Source organism: Oryctolagus cuniculus, chromosome 12, assembly GCF_964237555.1.
Source record: "Oryctolagus cuniculus chromosome 12, mOryCun1.1, whole genome shotgun sequence".
In the NCBI taxonomy this organism is placed as follows: Eukaryota; Metazoa; Chordata; class Mammalia; order Lagomorpha; family Leporidae; genus Oryctolagus; species Oryctolagus cuniculus.
In genome coordinates this window covers 114,891,648-114,917,295 of record NC_091443.1, presented here as the reverse complement: position 1 = coordinate 114,917,295, position 25,648 = coordinate 114,891,648, and the positions used below count along the sequence as shown (strand labels likewise).

General features: G+C 39.8%; 1 long non-coding RNA gene across 2 annotated transcripts in view; it reads left to right on the top strand.

Moving 5' to 3' along the window:
* LOC127489323 (uncharacterized) overlaps positions 1-18,002 on the top strand; it is a 403,737-nt gene extending 385,735 nt beyond the window's left edge. The window contains exons 1-3 of one of the 2 annotated variants that reach the window (XR_007912613.2): positions 14,435-14,847; positions 16,372-16,448; positions 17,782-18,002. This is a non-coding gene — a long non-coding RNA (uncharacterized lncRNA). Of the gene's footprint in view, positions 1-14,434; positions 14,848-16,371; positions 16,449-17,781 lie in introns of those variants that run through there. The other variant, XR_011381166.1, reaches the window with a different exon arrangement.
* Positions 18,003-25,648: the final 7,646 nt, after the last annotated feature.

The window sequence follows — 25,648 nt, the reverse complement described above, 5'->3', positions numbered from 1 at the left end:
TTCCTATAGTGGATTTGGCTGCTGTGTCAATATAATTTTTGAAGAAGGGCTATTCCCCTTAGTAAATCGAATAGCAGTCTAAGCTCTGCAGGTGTTAGGGGAAGGAAGGGCTTCAGCCAATTGATTTGACTGCATAGTTGCTGAAGTTCATTAAGTGAGTATTTATGCTTGACTTTTAGGTTTGGGCCCATTGGAGATATATGGGAGGAGATTTGATAATCCAAGAATTGAAAGGGAGGAAAATGTTGTACCTTTTCTGTGGCAATAGACAAACCCAGGAATTGTAAATTTCTTTTTTTTAAGATTATTTATTTATTTGACAGGTAGATTTACAGATCAGGAGAAAGACAGAGAAAGGTCTACCTTCCATTGGTTCACCCCCCAGATGGCTGCAACAGCTGGAGCTATGCTGATCCAAAACCAGGAGCCAGGAGCTTCTTCCCAGTCTCCCATGTGGGTGCAGGGGCCCAAGCACTTGGGCCATCCTCCACTGCCTTCCCGGGCCACAGCAGAGAGCTGGACTGGAAGAGGAGCAACTGGGACTAGAACCCGGTGCCCATATGGGATGCTGGTGCCACAGGTGGAGGATTAACCTAGTGCACCACTGCACTGCCCTGTAATTGTGAATTTCTTACTGTCTCAATTAGACAGGCCTTCAGAGTTGCTGCATTCTCGTAAGCAAGTAAGATATTATCCACATAATGTATGACCAAGTACTGATCTTTAAGTGTGCTGGTTGCATGAGAAATGTATCTTTGGTAAGTGGCAGGGCAATTTTTCATGCCTTGTGGGAGAAATCTTTTTGCGGGGAGCTTGAAATTGGGCTCCCATACTGTAAAGGCAAAGTAGGCCTTATCCTCCTCCACGATGGGAATGGAAAAGAAGCCATCTTTGATATCAATGGTAACTATGTGCTATCCATTAGGAATGGCCCCTGGATGGGGAATACCAGCCTGGAATGTTCTCTTCTTTTTTATGATTTTGTTGATGGCCCTCAAATCCTGTAGTAGCCTATATTTTCCCTGTTTCTTTGGTATCACAGAAATGGGAATGTTGTGAGGGCTAGTGGAGGGCTCTATGTGTCGTCCCTTTTCCAATTGTTCTTGTACCAATTCTGTAAGGATGCCAAGTTTGGGTTGTGATATTGGCCACTGTTCTACCCAGATGTTTCCTGTTTTTCCTCATTCAGTGAGGATTGGGTGTGGCTTTTGTATGAGGTGAACAGTGGCTCATAGAATTGGGGGTGAATCTTACTTGTAGGCTCTCCATTAAAGCTCTTGGCTCATGGAGATTTGTGATCTGTAGTAAGGACAGTTTGCATTTGTGAGAGTACATCTCTCCCCCATAAGGTCATGGAAACATCAGCAATTAGTGGAAAGATGGTTCCTGTATCTCTGCTGTCATCTCGCCACATTATAGGCATGATGACATGATCAGCCAATTTTAATCCTCCAACACCTTGGAGGTCAGGCCCGGGTGCTGTCTTCCAATGTTGCATTTTTCTTACGTCCCTAGCTTTTAAGATAGTGGCATCTGCCCCCATATCAATTAAACCCACAAAGGCAATGTCATCTAAGTATAGGGTCCATTTTGGCCTCAGATTGAAGATATTGACCAGTTAATGGTCAATATCTTACTTGCTGGGCTGAGGGCCACCCCGCTGGGAGTGTTTAAAGGCTTGGTCTTGGAATCTTTTGCCCAATGAAAGCCTTTTTTACATCTGGGACACAGTGTTTTGGGTTTGCCCCATCTGTCAGTGTTTGGGCAGTTTTGCCGTAGGTGTCCTGTTTCCCGACATCCCCAATAAACTGGAGGGTCATTAGACTTCCTTGTGTTCAGTTTGTTAATGGCTGCAGTTAGGGCTTGTATGGCTTGTATGGGTGTATCAGCAGGGTTTACCTCCTTTGTAGCTACTATCCATTTAGAAAGGTCTTCCTTACAGACTGGGGCAATTACAGCTATTGCCTCTAGTAGCGCCTTCCCAAGCTAATTGTTTGACCAGATTTTCTTGATTGGGGCCAAGCAGTAATCTTTTCTCTACTGCTTCCAAGACTCTGGAAAGGAAATCGGGGAACCATTCACCTGGGCCTTGAACTAAGTTTCTAAAGAGCTGACTCTATTTAGGAGGATTTATATTTTTTAAGGCTCTAAGTGCCAAATCTCTGACCTGATCAAAATAGGCAACTACTTCAATGAGGGTCTGTTCATGAGAATATATGTAGGTGCCATGGCCTCTAAGCATATCAAAGGTTACTGCAATTCCACAGGCAGCACTATTCCTCACCACGGTTTCATCCTCTTCCTCATAGGAGGCTTTCGACTGTAAGAACAGTGGTCTTGACAGATATGCTTTGAGCAGTGTAACCCAGTCAAAATGAGTTTGAAGATTCACTGCCCATTGTGTGAGCACCTGTTCAAAGTAGGGAGAGTCAGGGCCTGACTCTTTTTTTTTTTTCACTTTTATTTAATGAATATAGATTTCCAAAGTACAGCTTATGGATTACAATGGCTTCCCCCCCATAACGTCCCTCCAAAACACAACCCTCCCCTTTCCCACTCCCTCTCCCCTTCCATTCACATCAAGATTCATTTTCGATTCTCTTTATATACAGATCAGTTTAGCATACATTAAGTAAATATTTCAACAGTTTGCTCCCACACAGAAACATAAAGTGAAAAATACTGTTTGAGTACTAGTTATAGCATTAAATCACAATGTACAGCACACTAAGGACAAAGATTCTACATGAGGAGTAAGTGCACAGTGACTCCTGTTGTTGACTTAACAAATTGACACTCTTGTTTATGGCCTCAGTAATCACCCTAGGCTCTTGTCATGAGCTGCCAAGGCTATGGAAGTCCCCTGAGTTCACTGACTCTGATCATTTTTAGACAAGGCCATGGTCAAAGTGGAAGTTCTCTCCTCCCTTCAGAGAAAGGTACCTCCTTCTTTGATGACCCATTCTTTCCACTGGGATCTCACTCACGGAGATCTTTCATTTAGGTTTTTTTTTCCCCAGAGTGTCTTGGCTTTCCATGCCTGAAATACTCTCATGGGCTTTTCAGCCAGATCCGCATGCCTTAAGGGCTGATTATGAGGCCAGAGTGCTGTTAGGACATTTAGGGCCTGACTCTTGAGAAGCCTTTTTTAGCATAGTAAGGTCATTTTAAAAAAAATTTTATTTATTTATTTATTGACAGACAGATTTAGACAGTGAGAGAGAGACAGAGAGAAAGGTCTTCCTTCTGTTGGTTCACCCCCCCAAATGGCCACTACGGCCAGTGTGCTGCACCGATCCGAAGCCAGGAGCCAGGTACTTCCCCCTGGTCTCCCATGTGGGTGCAGGGCCCAAGCACTTGGGCCATCATCCACTGCCTTTCCGGGCAACATCAGAGAGCTGGACTGGAAGAGGAGCAACTGGGAGAGAACTGGCACCACAACCGGGACTAGAACCCAGAGTGCCAGCACTGCAGGTGGAGGATTAGCCAAGTGAGCCACAGTGCTGGCCAAGATCATTTATTTTTTAGCATAATAAGGTCATCCAGTCCCGAATTCTGTGTCCTCTCCTGCATTAACGGCAAACATATGGGTGGGGCTGCCCTGAGAGCCTGAGGTGCCTGAGGACTGCCACAAGTGTGGGGGTCCTCACTGGGTGTGGATGGGATGACCTTGCATGGGTTATTGCCTCGAGGTTGTCTAAGTTCATTCCATGAGTATTTGGGGGTGGCTGACTAGGCATTGTTGCGTTGTCTGCTGTCATGTCATTTTCACTGTGGGAGCTCTCTCTCCCTAAGTCATCAACTGTTGCCTATGAGGCAGAGGCCTGGAGTGACAGGCTCTTTTTACTCACAGATTCATTGTGTTTGGTAATATGTGTGTGCTTCTGAGAGGGGGTATCTTTCCCATGTTTGAACACTTAAGAGCAGTGTGCCACACCAACTCTAGCCAAAGGAAAGACATGCACAGCACTGCTGCCATAACAAAACAAATTCCTAAGGCCGGCGCCGTGGCTCAATAGGCTAATCCTCCGCCTTGTGGCGCAGGCACACCGAGTTCTAGTCCCGGTCAGGGCTCCGGATTCTGTCCCGGTTGCCCCTCTTCCAGGCCAGCTCTCTGCTGTGGCCTGGGAGTGCAGTGGAGGATGGCCTAAGTGCTTGGGCCCTGCACCCCATGGGAGACCAGGAGAAGCACCTGGCTCCTGGCTTCAGATCAGCACGGTGTGCCGGCCGCAGCGTGCCGGCCATGGCAGCCATTGGAGGGTGAACTAACGGCAAAAGGAAGACCTTTCTCCCTGTCTGTCTCTCTCACTGTCCACTCTGCCTGTCAAAAAAAAAAAAATTCCTAGTACCTCAGCTGCTGATGGCATTCTGCAGGGGTTCCCTATCTTAGACGGATAGACACTGGTGTATCAGATTGTACATATGTCCTGTGCTTAGTGGGGGACTTCCTTGATTTGTTAGGTCAAGGCCGTATGCCCACACGGTGTCTCCAGAGTGTCACCTCTGTCAAGTGTGGGAAGATGACTTGGTTCTGAATTCTGGGATGATCAGCCCCTTATGTGAATTTAACGGGCAACCTGAAAGTAAAAGGAGGAGCTGAGAAGCAGCGTTATGCTACTGGGTGATGTGTGCCTACCTGGGGCACTTAGACGGAGGACAAAGAGAAGGAAAGGGGCATAGGAGGGGGTTCTGTGCTCACCCTTACAGAACCAAACAGCCCACAAAACACCGAGGGGCCTACTTGCCGAAATCAAGGGGGGGACCTCATCGAGTTTGATAGGCTATTTTTTCTCTCTCAGTCACGTTGGGAACCAGATTTTGAGGTTGATGCATTCTGAGAGGAGGAGTGTTGTGAGAGCAGGAGGCATGGAGCCACCACACAGATCCCAGGAGTCAGCCTGAGGCAAGCAGCGCACAGACTTATTTATTTCAGTTGGTACAGCAGCTTAAATAGCCAAGGCAGCCAATCTGGTCAAGGGGCTGTCTATGCCCTAACCAATAACAGCCTGTTGCCAGGCAGTTTCTGAAGCCATCCAATCACAGCCTGTTGCCAGGCAGTTTCCATTGCCAGCAGCCATCTTGGCATGGCCTTCTCATTGCACCACAAAAGTCCACCAAATTTTTGAACTCAGAATATTAAAATGTGAATGTAACATAAATAGGAAAATGTCTCATGAACTAAACAGGGTGAATCAATATTTTACAAATGAAAAGAGCCAACAAACCATTTCTACAAACAAAATTTCAGTCCCAGATTTATGGAACAGCCCAAACTTTTTTTTTTTTTTTTTTTTTGACAGGCAGAGTGGACAGTGAGATAACTTTTAAGGAAGAAAAAAATTCCAAAATTTTGCAGATTTATCCAAAGTGGAACTGAACAGGAAATAGTTTTGGTGTGAATCAGCATTACATTGATGACAGTCAGACAAGGACATGAAATAAAAATGAACTTAAGGACCATCTCTATATAAGAGATACAAATATATAAGAGATAACAAATATATGAGATAATAAAGTATTATTATACTAAATTACATATTGTGACTGAACCCCTATAATGTAAAGGCAGGACGCATTATCTCATTTCTTTCCCTAGACCAAGGTCCTTGCTTGTCCTTTACCAAAAGAAATTCACTGAATTGAAGAAGTGATACAGCTGTACTGACAAATCATCAGGCTCATGTGACATGGGATAAGGTAGCTAAGTGAGCTGCAGGTCAAAAGCCATAAAGCCCTGCCCCCATGTAATTCTACAATATTTGTCAGAACACCTCCTTTCCCAGGAAACCTTCTTTTCATCTGGGACCTAAGGGAAAGTCATGTAAATATGTATATTGAGCTCCACTTGGAATTTTATGGAGCTGCCATAAACCTCACAAGTGACCACATTATCTCATAAAAGGAGGTGCTGGGAGGTGCTTATGCTGTCTTCCATTGGAGATCAAGACTAATGGAGGTGCTGAGGTGCCATCTCTATACTTCCTTTCCCCTACGCATTCTCTGATCAACTCTACTCTTCAATTATGCCCACTCATGTTTGTGCTTGCTTTCTTACCTTTTAAATAAACTTTATTACCTCATTCGTCACCTATGTGCCTGCACCTAGAATGCTTTTAATGTAAAAGGCAAAGGATATGACTAAAATTAAATGCCATTCTCCCACAGTACAAGGAGGCACTTGCTTCTGCAATAGATCAAATCCTGCTGGTCAATATTCCCTGGATGGGTTTGTTTAGGGGGATTCCAGATTCAGCATGGAAATTCCAGGTCTGGGCAAAAGATAACCACCACTTATATGTAGTCCCCCAGACTAACTGAAGCCCACTGGGCCATTGTAAAAAAAAAATCCCCTAAAGTGCACCACGCCACCAATCAAAGTAAGGTCATGAGTACCATTGAAACACCAGGGCCTTGCACACAAGATAAACCTCCACCTGTCAGCCCTAGCTTTCATTTATAAAAACCTTCAACCCTTACTCCTTGGGGAGTCTAGGAATTAAGCAATAGCTGCATGGATTCTTGCTCTGTCTTTGAAATAAACACCTTTTTCCTTCTACATTGATGTCAGCAATTGGCTTTCTGCATGTTGGATAAGTAGGCCATGTTTGGGGTTCTAAAACAACACTTCCAACAAGTTTGGGGTGTTGTTCTGCAAAAATATGAAAAGATAATAAATTAATAATGAACAGAATATACTAAAATGTTCAAAGGGGGTTAACAGTCTGGAACAAATAGAGTAAACATTCACATGGGTGAAAAATACAAGAGAATAATGTGATCATTTAGAGTAAATGTTAAAAAACATGTAATAAAATTCATCATTGGGCCATAAACACACAACAACTAATAGAATATTAAAATAGCAACTTCCACATTCCAACTAACATTGTATAAAATGAACCTATGACAGCATAATTACTACAGAACATTGCAAGCTTTTTTCCTGGGAACAGATCTAGACAAGTCTATCTTTTCTCATTGTTTCTCTCCAACTTCATCTTGGAAGTATAATCAGGTAAATAAAACAACAAAAAAGGAAATATTAGGTATAAATTTTTGATAAACTTTTAAGCAACAAAATTGTTAATATATTGGATGATACTATTGTATACAGAGAAAATACAACATAATCCCTAGATAAATAAAACTGATAAGAGAATAAGCTTACTAGGTATAAAATAAATACATAAAAATCAACTGGGTTACTATGTACCAGCAAGAAACAAATAGAAAACATTTTAAAGGACAAAACACAGACTAGAAATCAAATGCTTATAAGAGAAATGAAACAAAAAACTAACCTACATAATATTTTTAGTCTTAAAATCAATATAAAAAATTGTCAAACAACCTAATAAAATAAACTGTGAATACAAAGAAAAAGAAAGGCCCACAGTCCAGCCAACATTTTGTAAATTGTAGCTCATGTGAAGCAGGTTACTGCAAGCGCAGGATCATGAGATCTCAGTAGGATTGTGATCACTGGAGGGAGGGAGGGAGGGAGGGAGGGAGAGGGGGGATCCAAGGAGGTGGGACCATCGAGAGGGGAAAGTGCCTCCTACCGCCAGAAGAGTTGCCATCTGAGAGAAGCAGGCAGCTTAAGTCCAAGCTTCTCCCCTCTCCAGGAACAGCCTCAAGGAACCTTAACGGGATTCTGATTGGCTACACCTTTTCTGACGTCGTGCATTCTTGCCGGTTGGGCAAATTGTTCAATCAAGGCGCCCAGGGGCATCATTGGGGAACCACGTGCGATATTATTTTTTTGGCACCGCTGTACTCAACTCCCCGGATCTGCTCCCGAGAGAAGCCTTAGCTGGCTCCGTCGCTCTGCAAATTTCGGTCATCACAGGATCCCTCAAGAGGGCGCCTGGATATCACGGAAGCAAGGAAATGGTGAGTGTGTTGGGCCAGTTTGCTCGAATTGAGCAGGTAGCTGGGCCCCTCAGCATTCTGTCCTGTTCCTGCACACAGAAACTTCTGGTCAGTGCTGGAGGCCCTCTGGATAGGCGCACGTCTCCCTAAATAGTGTGGTAGGATGAGAGGTCCTCAGAGGGAGTATGTCTGCAGATATGCTATTCACTGGGGGGAATCTGCTGTTATCTGTAGGATCCTTAAACCTTCCTCTCATACCAGGGGTGATCTGGTCCCCCTGAGTTGGGAAACAAGATTTCTAGTCCATGACCCTGACCTCTCAGCATGGCTCTTCCTCGGGATCTTAATCTGTATTCTCTTGTTAATAACACAGTATCAGACTGAGTAAGTTACAAAGAAATGGTTTTATTTGGCTCAAGGATTTGGTCCCAGGTTTTAGGGGTAACATCTGGTGCTGGCCTTCTTATTGGCAAAGGCCTAGCACAAGAACCATGTGGACCAATAAAGCTGAGTATAGGAGAGGCTAATGTAAAGTGACTGCTGAAACAGACCCCTGGAGGTAAACCTGCAACCCATTAATCACATGAAAGAATTGATCCTAATCACCTCCTCTAAGGTTCCACATGATCTCATCTCTTACTATGATAATTTGGATTAAATTTCCCCATAGGTTTCAAAGGGGACAAACCAGTATCTGTGGAAATAAATCTTAAATATCTGCATTCAGCCCCACATTGTCAAATGGCACCTTCCCCTCTGAAGTTCCCAACACTATTAAATATTTTCTGCCATGATACCTTTCATTCAGCTTCAGTATTTCAGCATTTTTCCAAAGAACAAGCAGCATTTTTCCACAGGAATAAAAAATGGTTTGTTTTCTATTTGTGAAGATTTCACATAAGAAGAAAGTGGAGAAAACCTATTTATCATTCTCATGTAAAAACTCTGCTTTGGTGGATGTTTAGAGCAGTGTTGCATCCATTCTTCAGCTAAAATAGAATATTACAAAAACAAGTGACAGTCACACGTGAATTTAATTGAAAAGGAGAGGCAAGGCATCTGATTGGGACCATCACTCCTTACCAGAGTGCAGTCCCAACAGCGAGTTACACAGTTTTTTACAGTATTCTTCCACTAAGGCTCACAATTTCAAACCCCTGATATGCAGTGAACAATAAAAAAAAAAAAGAAACCCAGAATATGGTTGTAAGATAACAGTTAGCAATAACAAACCCAGGAACAATAACAACTCTAAAATATGGTTGCAAGATAACAGTGCAGGACACATTTCTCTCAACTTATTTCCTTGGAATTTTGGCCCACATAGTTTTACAAGATACACCCTTAGCCATTAGCAAGCAAAGCTAATATGTACAGAAGCAAGAGATCTGCAATCATATCTTAGCCACACTCACTCCATTTTGATTTTGACTCTACAGCAGGTGTTAAGATGTCACTTCAGATGTCCATATCCCATATCAGAGTATCAGCCTTCCTTCCAATCCACTTTGCTGCTATTACACACTCTTGTAAGCAGTGCATGATGGCCTAAGTACTTGGTTCTCTATCACCCATATGGGAGACCCAAATTCAGTTTCTGGCTTCTGGCTTCAGCCTGGTCCATCCCTTCAGCCTGGTCATCGTTGTTGCATGCATTTGAGAAGTGAATCGATGAAGGAGGGAAAAAACATCTTTCTTTTTTTCTGTCTATTTCTCTGCATTTCAAATGAGTAAAATAATTTTAAAAAATATTTGCACATGTCCTTTTAGGTACCATAAATGCAGATATCTCATGAATGTCATTGGCTTGTTCCCTTGGAAAGTTTACAAGGTGGTGTCTCATCAATGCTCCCTTCACTCTTTTCCTTGTCCTAAGTTTCAAAACTGTGTGAGTGGTGATCTAAGATGCTCCCAGTGGCTCAGTCCCTAGGACTGTGCAGTTTAACCCTAGCTCATTCTTTCTGGAAGAAAGCAAGGTAGTAGCTTATGCCCTAAGCCTGAGAATTAGCTGTAGTATATCCTTGATCTGAAGAGCTAACCCATAGGGACATTAAGATTCTCCTCTCACAAGAACATTCTCATTCCTGGGAGACATGTTAGTATCTGCTCATTCAGTCATATATCTTCCATCCACTGGTTCACTCCCCAAATGGCCAGCAACTGCCATAGCTGGGCTAATCTGAAGTCATGAGCCTGGAGTTCATTGAGGTCTCATGGTGGGACAGGGGCCTAAGGACTTGACATCCTCTGCTGTTTACTCAGGTTCATCACTAGGGAGCTGGATTGGAAGTGGAGTAGCCAGGACCTTCTCTCTCTCTCTCTCTCTCTCTCTGACTCTGCAACTCTGCCTTTCAAATAAATAAATAAATCTTTAAAAAATCATGAAGAGCTACTACAAATAGCTATACATCAATAAATTGGAAAATCCTAGAAGAAATGGAATGTTTTATGGACACATACAATCTACCAAAATTGACTCCCAAAGACATAGAAAACCTAAATAGGCCAATAACCAAGATGGAGATTGAATCAGTAATAAAGACCTTTTAACAAGGAAAAGCCCAGAACCAAATGGCTTCACTGCTGATTTAAAAAAATTATTTAAGGTATACAAATTTCATGTATTTCATATATATTGACTTAGGAACATATTGGTACTTTTCATCCCACCCTCCCTCCTCCTCTCTCTCCTTTCCCAGTCTTAATTTTTATAAAGATCTATTTTCATTTTACTTTATACTCATAAGATTAACCTGCACTAAGTAAAGAGTTCAACAAATAGTGAATGGTACTGATCTTAAAAGTTCTTTCTCAGTCATGACATTGTCTGTGTATATAAAGGCTATAGATTTTTCTCTTTACTTAATGTATACTAAACTGATCTTCTGTATATTAAGAGAATCGAAAATGAATCTTGATGTGAATGGAAGGGGAGAGGGAGTGGGAAAGGGGAGGGTTGCGGGTGGGAGGGGCATTATGGAGGGGAAGCCATTGTAATCCATAAGTCGTACTTTGGAAATTTATATTCATTAAACAAAAGTTAAAAAAAATTAAAAAAAAAAGGCTATAGATTTTTCTGTTGATTTTATATCCTGCCACTTTACCAAACTCTTTTATGAGTTCCAGTAGTCTCTCAGTGGAGTCTTTTGCATCTCCTATATATAGGATCATGTAATCTGCAAATAAGAATAGTTTTACTTCCTCTTTTCTGATCTGTATCTCTGTGATTTCTTTGGCTTGCCTAAGGTTTTAGCTAGAGCTAAACCTTTAGGACTAGATTAAATAACAATGGTGAGAGTGGGCATTCTTGTCTGGTTCCAGATCTTAGCAGGAATTCTGCCAGCTTTTACCTTTTCAATAGGATACTGGCCATGGGTTTGTCATATATTGCCTTGATTGTGTTGAGGAATGTCCCTTCTACAACCATTTTGCTTAGGGTTTTCATCATGAAAGAATATTGTATTTTATCAAATGCTCTTTCTGTATCTATTGAGATAATCATATGATTTTTCTTCTTCAGTTTTCTAATGTGGTGTATCACATTAATTGATTTGTGAATGTTGAATCATCACTGAATACTGGGATAAATCCCACTTGGTCATGATGAATGATTTTTCTGATGTTTTGTTGGATTCAATCAGCTATTTTGTTGAGGATTTTTGTGTCTATGTTCATTAGGGATATTGATCTATAGTTCTCTTTCTGTTGCATCTTTTCCAGGTTTAGGCATTAAGATGATGTATGCTTCATAGAAGGAGTTTGGGATGATTCACTCCTATTTGTTGGAATTAGTTCTTTTTAAAATATCTGCTAGAATTCAGCCGTGAAGCTGTCTGGTCCTAGGCTTTTCTTTGTTGGGAGCGTCTTTATTACTTATTCAATTTCCATCTTGGTTATTGGTCTATTTAGGTTTTCTATATTTTCATGACTCAACTTTGGTAAATTGTATGTTTCTAGGAATCTATCCATTTCTTCTAAGTTACCTGGTTTGTTGGCATACTGATCTTTTAATAGTTTCTGATGATTCTTTTTATTTCTATGATATCTGCTGTTATATTTCCTTTTCCATCTCTGATTTTATTGATTTGGGTCTCTTTCTTCCTCTTCTTCTTCTTCTTCTTCTTCTTCTTCTTCTTCTTCTTCTTCTTCTTCTTTGGTTAGTTGTGCCAATGGTGTATCTTTTTTTTATCTTTTTAAAAAACCATCTTTTTATTTCACTTTTTTGTATTTTTTGTTTCAATTTTGTTTCTTTTCTAATTTTAATTATTTCTTTCCTCCTACTTGTTTTGGGTTTGGTTTGTTGTTGATATTCTAGGTCCTTGAGATGCATGGATAGCTCATTTATTTGGTACCTTTGCAGTTCCTAGTGGCTCCGATTGCTATGAACTTCCCTCTTAACACTGCTTTTGCTGTATCCCATAGGTTTTGATATGATGTATTATCACCTTCATTTGTTTGCAGAATTTTTTTGATTTCTTCAATGACCCACTGTTCATTCAAGAGCTTGTGGTTCAGTCTCCATGTGTTTATATATGTTCTAGAGATTCTTGAGTTGTTGATTTCTAGTTTTATTCCATTGTGGTCAGAGAAGATGCATGGAATAATTTTTTTTTTTAATTTGCTGAGACTTGCTTTGTGGCCTAGCATATTATCTATCCTAAAGAAAGTTCCATGCACTGATGAGAAGAATATGTATTCTATAGTGTCAATTAACTTTATTGTTCCCTGCTAATTTTCTGTCTGGATTATATGTCCATTGCTGAAAGTGGGGTATTGAAATCTCCCATTACTATTGTATTGAAGTCTGTCTACCTTTAGGTTTATTAACATTTTTTAAGTAGCCAGGTGCCCTGTAATGGGTGTATATACATTTATTGTGGTCACATCTTCTTCTTGGTTTGATCCCTTAATTATTACATAGTGCCTTTCTTAATCTCTTTTAACAGTTTTTATGTTAAAGTCTATTGTCTCTGATTTTAGGATGGCAACACAAGCTGTTTTTTGGTTTCTATTACCATCGATTATCTTTTTCCATCATTTCAGTTTCAATCTGCTTGTATCTTTGTTGATGAGATGTTTTTCTTAAATAGAAAATAGATGGCTCTTGTTTTACAGTCATTCAGCCAGTTTGTATATTTTAACTGAAGAATTGAGGCTATTTACATTCAAAGTGACTATTGGTAAATGATAACTTGGTTCTGCCATTTTCCAAAAATATTCCTGTTGTTGACTTTGGATTTCTTTTGTACTTTTCCTGGTGGGTTTTCTGCCTTCTCATTCTTTCATAATGCTGGCTATCTTTCTGTGTTTCTGTGTGTAGCATATCCTTAAGCATCTTTGGTAGGCTGGACAAGTGTTGCCAAATTCTTGCAGTTTCTGTTTGTTATGGAAGATCTTCATTTCACCTTCATTCATAAATGCGAACTTTTCAGGGTATAATATTCTGGGTTGACAGTTTTTTCTTTTAAGATTTGGACTCTATCTCACCATTCCCTTTTAACCTGTAGGGTTTCTGATGAGAAGTCAGCTGTGAGTCTAATTGGCGAGCCGCTGAGAGTAATCTGTTTCTTTTGTGCACATTTTAGAATCTTTTCTTTATGTTTCACTGTAGAAAGTTTGACTACAATGTGTGGTAGTGAAGATCTTTTCTGGTCCTGTCTGTTAGGAGTTCTATGTGCTTCCTCTATTTGAACATCCCTTTCTTTCTCCAAATTGGGGAAGTTTTCTGTAATTATTTCACTAAATAGGTTTTCTATTCCCTTCTCTCTTTCCACTCATTCAGGAACTCCTAAGATGCACATGTTGGGTCATTTGAGAGTATCTCATAAATCTCCAACACTGTTTTTATGTTTTCTAATTTCTTTTTGTTTTATTTATTTATTTATTTATTTCCTGATTGTAAGATTTCTGAAAGTTTGTCTTCTAGTTCAGATATTCTTTCTTCTGCCTCATCAAGTCTGCTGTTAAGGCTTTCCACCACTTTTTTATTTGATCCATTGAAATTTTCATTTCTAAAATTTCATTTTGATTTCTCTTTAAGTTCTCAATTTCTTAGGAAAAAATTTTCATTCATGTCATGTATCATTTTCTTTTGTGGATTTGCTTCTGATTTTTTTTGAGTGACTCATCCTATGATTAATTTTCTAAATTCCATTTCTGACATTTCCTTGATCTCTACTTTAGCATTCTAATGTTGAAATGTCGTGTTCCTCTGGGAGGGTCATGGTGACTTCCTTATTCTAGTTTCTTGCATTTTGGTTCTTATTTTTCAGCATTTGTGGAGTTGATTTTTAATTTTTCCTTTTGTTGGTTTTTGTCTTTGAGGTATGCTTCTGTGGCTTTTTGGAATGTCTGCCCTTCCAGTGACTAACAGGAAGTATATGGTGAGTGTGGCCAAGGGGCTCTGGCCAATGTTTTAGGGTGGGGCAAGTTTCCAGGGTAACACCTAAGTTCCAGGAGCAAGGGGGAAATCAATACCCAGCTATGCTCTACGCCTTTACTTGTAGCCACCGAGTCCCCATGGTCTCAGCACTCAAGTCTCCCACAGTTGTTGAGTCCAGAGGACACTGCTGGCACAGGCACCCCTCTGTCCTTCATTGCTGTCCAGCTGCCTCCCAGCCAAGCTCTGAGTCAGTGGGGGCTGTGGGCCACACCCACTGTTTGAAGTTCTGGATCACACACACCCTAGAGTCACTGGCTGAATGCCTGCCTGCCACTGCTGCCAGCACTAACTTCAAGTGTCCTGTCTCAGTGAGCTGTTATGTGTACACCTGCAGGCTTCTGTAGTTTTACCCTGTTTTAAAATGGCACCTGCCCTCTCTCAGCTGGATCACAGTTTCTGTTTTGGAGTGATTCGTTGGAATTGGACAACCCTCTACACTTCCACTAGGACCACTGACAACTGCCAGCAACTACCAGGACCCTGGACTCCAGTCTGGACACACACCATATTCTCTCTCTGCTCTAACCTCATGGGTTGGTACAGTCTATCCTCCCTCCATCTCAAGAATGCTGCCAGCTCTGGCTTTCCATAGCTTTGGCTCTCCGCCCTCTCTGGCTGCATGTCAGCACTCACTATGCAGGTTCAGGCCATTTCCCCTCCTCCCATGGGGCTTCCTGGGTGTTTTTCTCTCCAATTCTCCACCAAGAGTGTACCTTCTACACTATTCTCTTCACTGTTTCTCCCTAGCCTTTGAAGCATGCCACTCCCTAATCCTCCATTTTTTTCTTCTTCTGGTCCTCCTACTGATTTTGGGTTTGGTTTGTTCTTGTTTCTCTAGATCCTTGAGATGTATTGTTAGATCATTTAATTTTTGCCTTTCTAACTTGTTGATGTAAGCACTGATTGCCATAAACTTCCCTCAACACTACTTTTTCAGTATCCCATAATTTTTGATATGTTATATTGTCATCTTCATTTGTTTTCCAGAATTTTTTGAATTCTTTTCTGATTTTTCCATGACCTACTGTTCATTTAGGAACATGTTGTTCAGCCTCCATGTGTTTGCATGTTTTCTCACATTTCTTTAGTTAGTTAATTTCCAGCTTCATTCCATTGTAGTCAGAAAAGATGCATGATATTATTTCAGGTATTTTTTGATTTATGGAGACCTGCTTTATGGCCTAGCATATGATATATCCTAGAGAAAGTTCCATTCACTGATGAAAAGAATGTGTATTCTTCAGTTTGGGGATGGCATGTTCTGTAGATAACAGGTCCATTTGGTCCATGGTGTAAATTTGTTCTGTTGTTTCTTTTTTTTGCCTAGTTGATTTGTCCATTGATGAAAGTGGTGTGTTGAAGTGTCTCATTATTGTATTAGAGTCTGTGTCTCCCTTTAGATCCATTAACATTGCTTTTAGAAACCCAGATGCACTAGTATTGGGACATGTACATTTATTGTAATCACATCTTCCTATTGAATTGATCTTTAATAATAACATAATGCTATTCTTTGCCTTTTTACAGTTTTTGTGCTACTCCTGATAATTTTTGCTTTCCATTAGCATGGAATACCTTTTTCCATCCTTTCACTTTGAGTCTGTTTGTATCGTTGTTAGTCATGTGTGTTTCTTACAGGCAGCAAATAGAGGAATTTTATTTTTTTAATCCATTCAGCCAGTTTGTACCTTTTAATTGGAGAATGTAGGGCATTTCTATATGATTATTATTGATAAGTAAGGAGTTTGCCCTGCCAAAAATTTTCCCATAACTATTCCTATTGTTTGGTTTGGCGTTCCTTTGTACTTTTACTAGATTTTCTGCCTTCACATGCTTTCATAATGATGACTACCTTTCTGTTTCTCTGTTGGGCACATCCTTTTAAAGCATCATTTATAAATCTGGATGAGTGGTGACAAATTCTTTCAATTTCTGTTTGTTATGAAAGGTCTTTATTTCACCTTCACTCATAAATGAGAGCTTTGCATGGTATAGTATTCTGAGTTGACAGTTTTTTTCTTATAAGACTTAGACTACAACTCTCCATTCTTTCCTAGCCTATAAGGTTTCTGATTCGAAATCAACTGTCCATCTAATTGGAGATCCTCTGAAGGCAATATGGCATTTCTCTCAGGTACATTTTAAAATCCTTTTTTTATATTTTCCTGTTGAAAGTTTGACCACCATGTGTCATGCTGAAGATCTTTTCTGGTCATGTCCATTAGGAGTTCTATGTGCTTCCTGTACTTGATTGTCCCCTTTTCTCCAAATTAAGGACGTTTTTATTTATTACCTCACTGAATAGACCTTTTAATTGATTCTGTCTTTCCACACCTTTAGGAAATCCTAAAACCCATACATTTGTTTATTAAATAGTATCACAGAGGCTGGCACCATGGGTCAATAGGCTAATCCTCCGCCTTGTGGCACCGGCACACCAGGTTCTGGTCCTGGTCAGGGCACCAGATTCTGTCCCAGTTGCCCCTCTTCCAGGCCAGCTCACTGCTGTGGCCCAGGAGTGCAGTGGAAGATGGCCCAAGTGCTTGGGCCCTGCACCCGCATGGGAGACCAGGAGGGGCACCTGGCTCCCAACTTCAGATCAGTGCAGCGCACCAGCTGCAGCAGCCATTGGAGGGTGGACCAACGGTAAAGGAAGACCTTTCTCTCTGTCTCTCTCTCTCTCACTGTCCACTCTGCCTGTCAAAAAGAAAAAAAGAAGAAAAAAAAGGAAATAGTATCACAGAGTAGTTTTTTTCAGATAGAGTTTTTGCCCATTGAGGATGCCTGGGAAGGTTAGCTTTTGCTGGCTGAGAAAGGGTTTATGAATTTGAGAGTTTATTTGAGAATGTAGTTATAAGAAACAAATTATTTGGCTTTCTACTTATTGTCTAGCACAGAGATTTTAAGGCCTTTATAATTTCCTGAGTAATAGGTATAGCTCTGATCCTTCATAACACACCCCTTTCTGGCAATAACTGTGAGCTCACTATACAACTTCAGAATGGAGAGAGTTGACCATAAACAGCAAACATGCTTGGGTCTGGCATCTTCAAGTTCTCTTCTAGCTCTAGATGGGATCAGAATTGAACTGTCTGATAATTAGTAGGTGTTGGAGAACTGGGTTGGTGTTCAGGAAGCATGACAACTTTGGTGTTAGAAGTGACATCCAAAAAGATTCTGGGGCAGGCACTATGTTGCAGTAATTTAAGCTATTACCTGCAGCACTCACATCCCTTATGGGTCTCAGTTCAATTCCCAGCCGCCCCATTTCTGATCCAGCTCCCTGATAATGTGACTTGGAAAGCAGCAGAGGGTGCACCCATGTGGGAGACCTCTAAGTTTAGTCTGAAGTGAATATAGCTATTTTGGGTTACTTTGGACTATTGTTCTAATGGTCTATCTTTCTGCATATTTTATATTTAATTTGTGTCTTTATATTTATGTTACTTTTATAATACTTATTTGAGATCTTGCTGCTGCTGAGTGTGGGCACCAGAAGATCATGGAAAAACTCCACCTTGAGACTCCGACCAACACTGCTTGGCACCCAGTGCTTACCTCATCGATGAACATGTACTCCCATTTTGCCACTACTCAAGCTCTATGGAGAAGTTCCACAGCCACCATAGCCTTCAGAATGAAATTAGAAATGCTAAGGGGCCACTGTCATCACCAAGCCAAAGAATAAAGGTAAGGAGGTAAATAAAGCCACAGAGATTAGAACAAGAATTCATTTTATCTAAGTGGAAGTCAACATTTTACATTTCAGCATTTTTAAGATTGTCCAGTTTGGATTTTGGCTTCTACCCTTAAAGAAGTTTCAAATTTCATTAACATTATTATAATTTATTAAAGCAGAATGATTTATTTCTAAGGTATTTGTTTCTTTGAAAACTGATAATGCTAAGTGACCTTAAGTAAAATGTTAAACTCACCTTATTCTTGTGATGTAATGGAGCTTACGGGTAGAAGATTACATCTATTTTTAAAAAATGCATTACTGCCTTTTCTGCTTTGACTACTCTCAGAAAGTAAATAGATGTTTTGAGTAAGTCATTTTCTTGGCCCCAAGGGCTATTTTTTTTAACTTTTATTTAATGAATATAAATTTCCAAAGTACAGCTTATGGATTACAATGGCTTCCCCCCATAACGTCCCTCCCACCCGCAACCCTCCCCTTTCCCACTCCCTCTCCCCTTCCATTCACATCAATTACATTCCTATCTCTTTGTCTCTATGCCTTCCAAATTAAAAAAAAGTAATTCTATTTCTAAGCCATTTAATAAAGAATCACATCTAACCACAAACTATAAAGCAATTGAAGTTCTAAATAGAATTCTTTTTTAACTTTTTATTTACATAAGGTCAACAAATTCCATGCATTTCATATGTACTGATTTAGGAACATAGTAATACTTCCCACCAACCCTCTCTCTCGCTCTTGCTCCCTTCTTCCCTCTTCCTTCTTTTCTTAATTTTTCTTTTAATTTTTACAATGACATACTTTTAAAACTCCACTAAATAAAGAATTCAATAGGTATCAAGTAAGAAAACCACTGTTCTTCAAGAGTATAGACAAGGGCAGTAAACCATATTCACATTTTTTTTTAACTTTTATTTAATGAATATAAATTTCCAAAGTACAGAATATGGATTACAATGGCTTCCCCCCCATAACGTCCCTCCAACCTGCAACCCTCCCCTTATCCACTCCCTCTCCCCTTCCATTCACATCAAGATTCATTTTCGATTCTCTTTATATACAGAAGATCAGTTTAGCACACATTAAGTAAATATTTCAACAGTTTGCTCCCACACAGAAACATAAAGTGAAAAGTACTGTTTGAGTACTAGTTATAGCATTAAATCTCAATGTACAGCACACTAAGGACAAAGATCCTACATGAGGAGAAAGTGCACAGTGACTCCTGTTGTTCACTTAACAAATTGACACTCTTGTTTATGGCCTCAGTAATCACCCTAGGCTCTTGTCATGAGCTGCCAAGGCTATGGAAGCCCCCTGAGTTCACTGACGCTGATCATATTTAGACAAGGCCATGGTCAAAGTGGAAGTTCTCTCCTCCCTTCAGAGAAAGGTACCTCCTTCTTTGATGACCCGTTCTTTCCACTGGGATCTCACTCGTGGAGATCTTTCATTTAGGTTTTTTTTTCTTTTTTTTCCCCAGAGTGTCTTGGCTTTCCATGCCTGAAATACTCTCATGGGCATTTCAGCCAGATCCGCATGCCTTAAGGGCTGATTCTGAGGCCAGAGTGCTGTTTAGGACATCTGCCATTCTATGGGTCTGCTGTGTATCTCACTTCCCATGTTGGATCATTCTCTCCCTTTTTAATTCTATCAGCTGGTATTTGCAGACACTATTCTTGTTTATATGATCCCTTTGGTTCTTAGTCCTATCATTATGATCAATTGTGAACAGAAGTTGATCAGTGGGACTAGTGAGATGGCATTGAATTGGAATCCCCTCTTATGTTTCTAACTCTACCATTTGAGGTAAGTCAGCTTGAGCATGTCCTGAATTGCACATCTCTTCCCTCTCTTATTCCCACTCTTATATTTAACAGTGATCACTTTTCAGTTAAGTTTCAGCACTTACGAATAATTGTGCATTGATTATAGTATTCAACCAAAAGTATTAAGTAGAACAAACAAAAAAAATACTAAGAGGGATAGCATATTAAGTTGCTCATCAACAGTCAGGGTGAGGGCTGATCAAGTCACCATTTCTCATAGTGTTCATTTCACTTTAACAGGTTTCCTTTTTGGTGCTCAGTTAGTTGTCACCTATCAAGGAGAACAAGTGGTATTTGTCCCTTGGGGATTGGCTTATTTCACTCAACATGATGTTTTCCAAATTCCTAACAGGGATCACTTTTCAGTTAAAATTGAAACACCTAAGAATAATTGTGTGTTAATTACAGCGTTCAACAAATGGTACTAGAATGTTAAATATTAATAGAAAACCTTTGAGAATTTATTTAAAGGTTATCTTCATTGGTAATCTAAACCTAAAATGTTACGCTCCTGTACATAAAAAACATTCTGCTAAATTTATGGTATAGATCCTTCCAAGTTTTTTTTAAGATTATTTATTTGAAAGGCAGCAGAGAGATAGGGGCAGAGGCAGAGGCAGAGGCAGAGGCAGAGGCAGAGGCAGAAATAGTGATAGTGATAGAAAGAGAGAGAGAGAGAGAGAGAAATCTTCCATCTGCTGGCTCACTCCCCAAATGGCTGCAATGGCTGGAGGGGGTGGATCTGAAACTAGGAAACAGGAGCTTCTTTCAGGTCTCCCATATGGGTGCAGGGGCCCAAGCGATGGCAGAGAGCTGGATTGGAAGTGGAACACCCAGGACTCAAACCAGTGCCCATATGGGATGCTGGCACTGCAGGCAATGGTTTAACCTGCTATGCCACAGTGCCAGACCCTCCAAGTTTTTTTTTTTTTTTTATCAAGAGTATATGGCCTCAGATGGAATAAGGACATGAGCCTCAGCCATTTTCCCTCATTGCACAAAAGCTAAAACTTTGGAATGTATTCCTTGCCCTTGAAGCTCAATTGGGTCTCACACATTGCCTTCATACCTGACCCCTTACAGCCACCTGAAAGACCAGTTGCTCTGAACACCTGAAAGACCATTTGCAGGAAATCCCCTCTGCCGGCTGTTCCCACCTACCCCACCCCCAACCCCAGTCCTCCTAAAATATAAAAAGGTCTGGCCCCTGGGGGTCAGGGCCTTCTGCCACAAGCTCCATCAATGTGCATTCAGGCAGTTGGTCACTCACCTCTATGGATTTATTTTCTCTGAATGAAATCAGTCTGGCTTTAAATTTGTACACTGCCTCCTCTCTATTCTGTGCCTTGTTTCCTAACATTTTGGTGCCCCATGTGAGGAGGCACCAATATGCAACTCTTTTCCTAACAGCCTCTGCATATGTGATAAAGTTCCTGTTTAGGGATGGTGCCTCTCAGATTGTAGTTTTTTTTACTTAACTCCTCAAATAAATATAGTTTGTCTCAAGTTTCTAAATTTACAACTATGGTCTCAATTCATGTATTTGCTAATGATATATATTTTTCTTGCTTAGGTGGTAACCTCCCAGTCTAGTTCTGTTGTATACTAGAAAATCTCAAATCATAATTCAAGTATTTGAGGTAAAGTTAACAACATTATTTGCAGGAATTACTTTATTAGCTTGTATTCAATGTGGAAATAGTATAGTTCTATTGATTTTATTGCACTTCAAGTAAGGAATGGAAGTGGTACTCAAAAATTTGTTTTTAACCTTTTGGTTATACTCTTTGATCCCTATAATATGATACTTTATGCAGTGCTCAGAAATAGAAAAATATTTGAAAAATCTTAAAATAAAATGCTTATTTGAGGGCAAGCATTGTGGTGCAAAGGCTTAGGCCATATGGGTACTGATTTGAGACTTGGCTGCTTCACTTATAATCCACATCCCTAATAATATGCCTGGGAAACCAGCATAGGATAACCCAAGTGCTTGGGCCCCTGCCACCAACATGGGTGACTCATGGCTTTAGCCTGGTCCAGCCCCAGCCATTGCAGCCACTTGGGGAGTGAACCAATAGATGGAAGATCTCTCTGTCTCTCCTTCTATCTAGATAAGTCTGTTTTTCAAATAAATAAAATATTTTAAAAATTAAAATACTAATTTTAATGTTTATCTTAAATTCACAAAAATTGATTGCATTTAGTACATAGAAATGATGGTTGAAAATATTTGCATAATGTAAAATGGATAAACCAAGGTAATTGCCACATGCATTCTATCATACACCTATTCTTTACATTGGAGCTATTTAAAATGTAATCTCTTATTTACTTTCTATAGTCAAATGCATTGTCATTAACTACTGTCACCATGATGTATGCCAGACCTCTTCTGAATTTTTTCCAATGCAAATGAAATGTGTTTTCCTTTGACCGATATGTCCTCAAACCCCTCATATGTCTTTATATTTGTTTATTTAAAATATATTCATTTATTTAAAAGGCAGAGTGACATAAAGAGAGGGAGAGACAGAGAGAGAGAGATTTCACCTGCTGGTTTACTTCCTAAATGGCCACAATGGCTGAGACCGAACAATGCTGAAGCTAGGAGCCTGAAACACCATCTGGGCTTCTAGCATAGGTGCAGGGGCCCAACCACTCTAGTGATAATACAGCATTTCCCCTGGCACATTGACAGGCAGTTGGATTGGAAGTGGAACAACTGGGACTTGAACCAGCATACATATGGCATGCTGGTATCACAGGCAATGGTGTAGCCTATTGTAGTGTAGCACCAGCCTTTGTCTGTATATTTAAAATGGTTTTCTGATACACAGCACAGATTTTGGTTTAAATTTTCCTGTGTGAAATTCTTTTAATTGATGTATTTAGCTGAAGCACATTTGAAGTGGTTATTGATATTGTTGGATTAATATGTACTATGTTTGTAATTAATTGCTATTTGTTTTAGTTATTTTTTAAAAGATTCATTTTTTATGGACCCTACATTTATTGTTGTTTATAATAATGAGTAAAATACACAGCATCTCAAATAGAGAGAAGTTGGAAAATAAAGCAAAGAAGAGATGGGATGGAGGTGAGGGAGGGAGTACTTGGAATACCTGTTTAAATAGGGCACTCAGGGAACATGTGCTTGATTGGAACCTAAAGAAAGGAGGGAGGAAGCGAGCCACGCAGACCCCTGTGGAAGGAAGGAAGCCCAGAGAGGAAGAAGATTCCAATACAATCCCATCAAGGTGGCATGTACCAATGCCATCTCACTAGTCCAAGTGATCAACTTCAGTTCACAATTGATCACACTGATAGGTCTAAGAGTCAAAAGGATCACACAAACAAGACTAGTGTCTGCTAATACTAACTGATAGAATCAAAAAGGGAGAGAATGATCCAACATGGGAAGTGGGATACACAGCAGACTCATAGAATAGCAGATGTCCTAAATAGCACTCTGGCCTCAGAATCAGCCCTTAAGGCATGCGGATCTGGCTGAAGAGCCCATGAGAGTATTTTAGGCATGGAAAGCCAAGACACTCTGGGGAAAAAAAAAGAAGAAGACCTAAATGAAAGATCTGCGTGAGTGAGATCCCAGTGGAAAGATTTATTTATTTATTTGAAGGTCAGAGTTACACAGAGAGAAGGCGAAGCAGAGAGAGAGAGAGAGAGAGGTCTTCCATCCGCTGATTCACTCCCTAATTGGTCGCAATGGCTGGAGCTGCGCTGATCCAAAGCTAGGAGCCAAGAGCTTCTTCTGGGTTTCCCATGTGGATACAGGGGCCCAAGGATTTGGACCATCTTCTACTGCTTTCCCAGGCCACAGCAGAGAGCTGGATCAGAAGTGGAGCAGCAGGACTCAAACCAGCATCCTGGTGGGATACTGGCACTGCAGGCTATGGCTTTACCCACTATACCACAGTGCCAGCTTCTGTGTTAGTTATTTAAAGGAATTTCTAATACATTATATTGTCAGGGTTAAAGCAAATGTATGATAATTGCTATAACACAGTTCTCATCAATTTTATCATTAATGTGATATTAATATCAAGGGAATAAATTTAATGTAGTCAATAGATACAATTCCAAGACATGATATTTCTCTTATTCCTCTTTCCTTCTTTTTAATTTTTGAGATAATGTATTTTTAAATTTATATTCTAGCTGAAGGCTTAATTCTCCACTAAGTAAGGAATTAAATAAGTAAAAATTAAAAGGCGATATTCAGCAGGAATATAGGCAAAATCAAAAGAAAATACATACATTTTGCTCATATACAGTAAATTAGAAAATGATCACATATCTCTAAAACTGTAGTAATATGTCATTCTAACTCATTGTTTTGACAAATATGTAAAACAAATATGGCAAAAGTGTATTTACAGTAATATTGATACATATATATTTCTTTTTTGTTTATTTTTGTTTATTGTTTTTTTCTTCCTTAATTTTAGTTCCTACATATAAGAGAGAATATGTAGGATTTGTCTTTCTGTGTCTGGCTTATTTCACCAAACATGATGCCTTCCAGTTGCATCCATTTTGATGCAAATACTATGATTTCATTATTTTTTATATCTGATTAATATTCTACTGCTTACATACATATATATATATATATCACATTTTCTTTACCCATTCATCTGTTGATGGATACTTGTTTGATTTCATATTTTGAGTATTGTGAACAGTGCTGCTATAAAAATGGTGGTGCCGGTATATCTTTGATAGAATATGTTCATTTCATTTGGGTATATACACAGAAGTGGGATTCTTGGGTCATATGGCAAGTATATGTGTCTAGTTTTTTTCAGAAATTTCCATACTGTTTAGTGGCTGCACTAACTTGTATTCCCATGAACAGTGTATAAGATTTCCCCTTTCTCCTTATCTTTGCCAGAACCTATTACATTTTGTCTTTTGGATAACAGCCATTCTGACAGGGGGTAAGTGGTATCTCATTATGGTTTCAATTTGCATTTCCCTGATGGGTAGTGACTTGTGCATTTTTTCATATATTTCTTGGCCATTCTTTTTCTTTTGAGAACTGTATGTTGAGGTCCTTTGCTCTTTACTTCCTTGGATTTAAAAAAAAATGATTTATTTTTTTGAAAGAGTCATAGAGTGAGAGACAGAAGAGAGACAGAGACAGAGAGAGATCTTCCATCTGCTAATTCACTCCCCACATGGCTACAGTGGATGGGGCTCAACCAGGCCAAATCCAGGAGCTTCTTCCAAGTCTCGCACATGGGTATTAGGGGCCCAAGCACCTAGGCTATCCTCTGCTGCTTTTCTCATGTCGGAAGCAGGGAGTTGGATCATAAGTGAAGCAGCTGGCATATGAACTAGCACCCATATTTGATGCTGACATTACAGGCAGAGGTTTTACCCAATATGCCAAAATGCCGGCCTCTGAATTTTTTTTTTTTATTGTTGAGTTTTTGAGTGCTGATATAGTCTGGATTTTTATGCTTTGTCAAATAAGTAGCTTTAAATGTCTTCTTCTCCTTCTGTTGGATGTGTCTTCACTCTATTGGTCATTTTCTTTGCCACGCAGAAAGTTCTGAGTTTGATATAGTTCCATTTCTTTAGTTTTGCTTTTGTTGCCTGTTTTGGAGGTCTTGTCCAAGAAATCTTTCTGTACACCAATGTTGGTATATTTCCACTATAGTTTCTTCCAGTTATAGTCTCAGGTCTTAAATTTGGGTCTTAGGACATTTTGAGTTGATTTTTATATATGGTGTGAGGTGTGAATTTAATTTCATTCTTCTACATACATAAATCCAG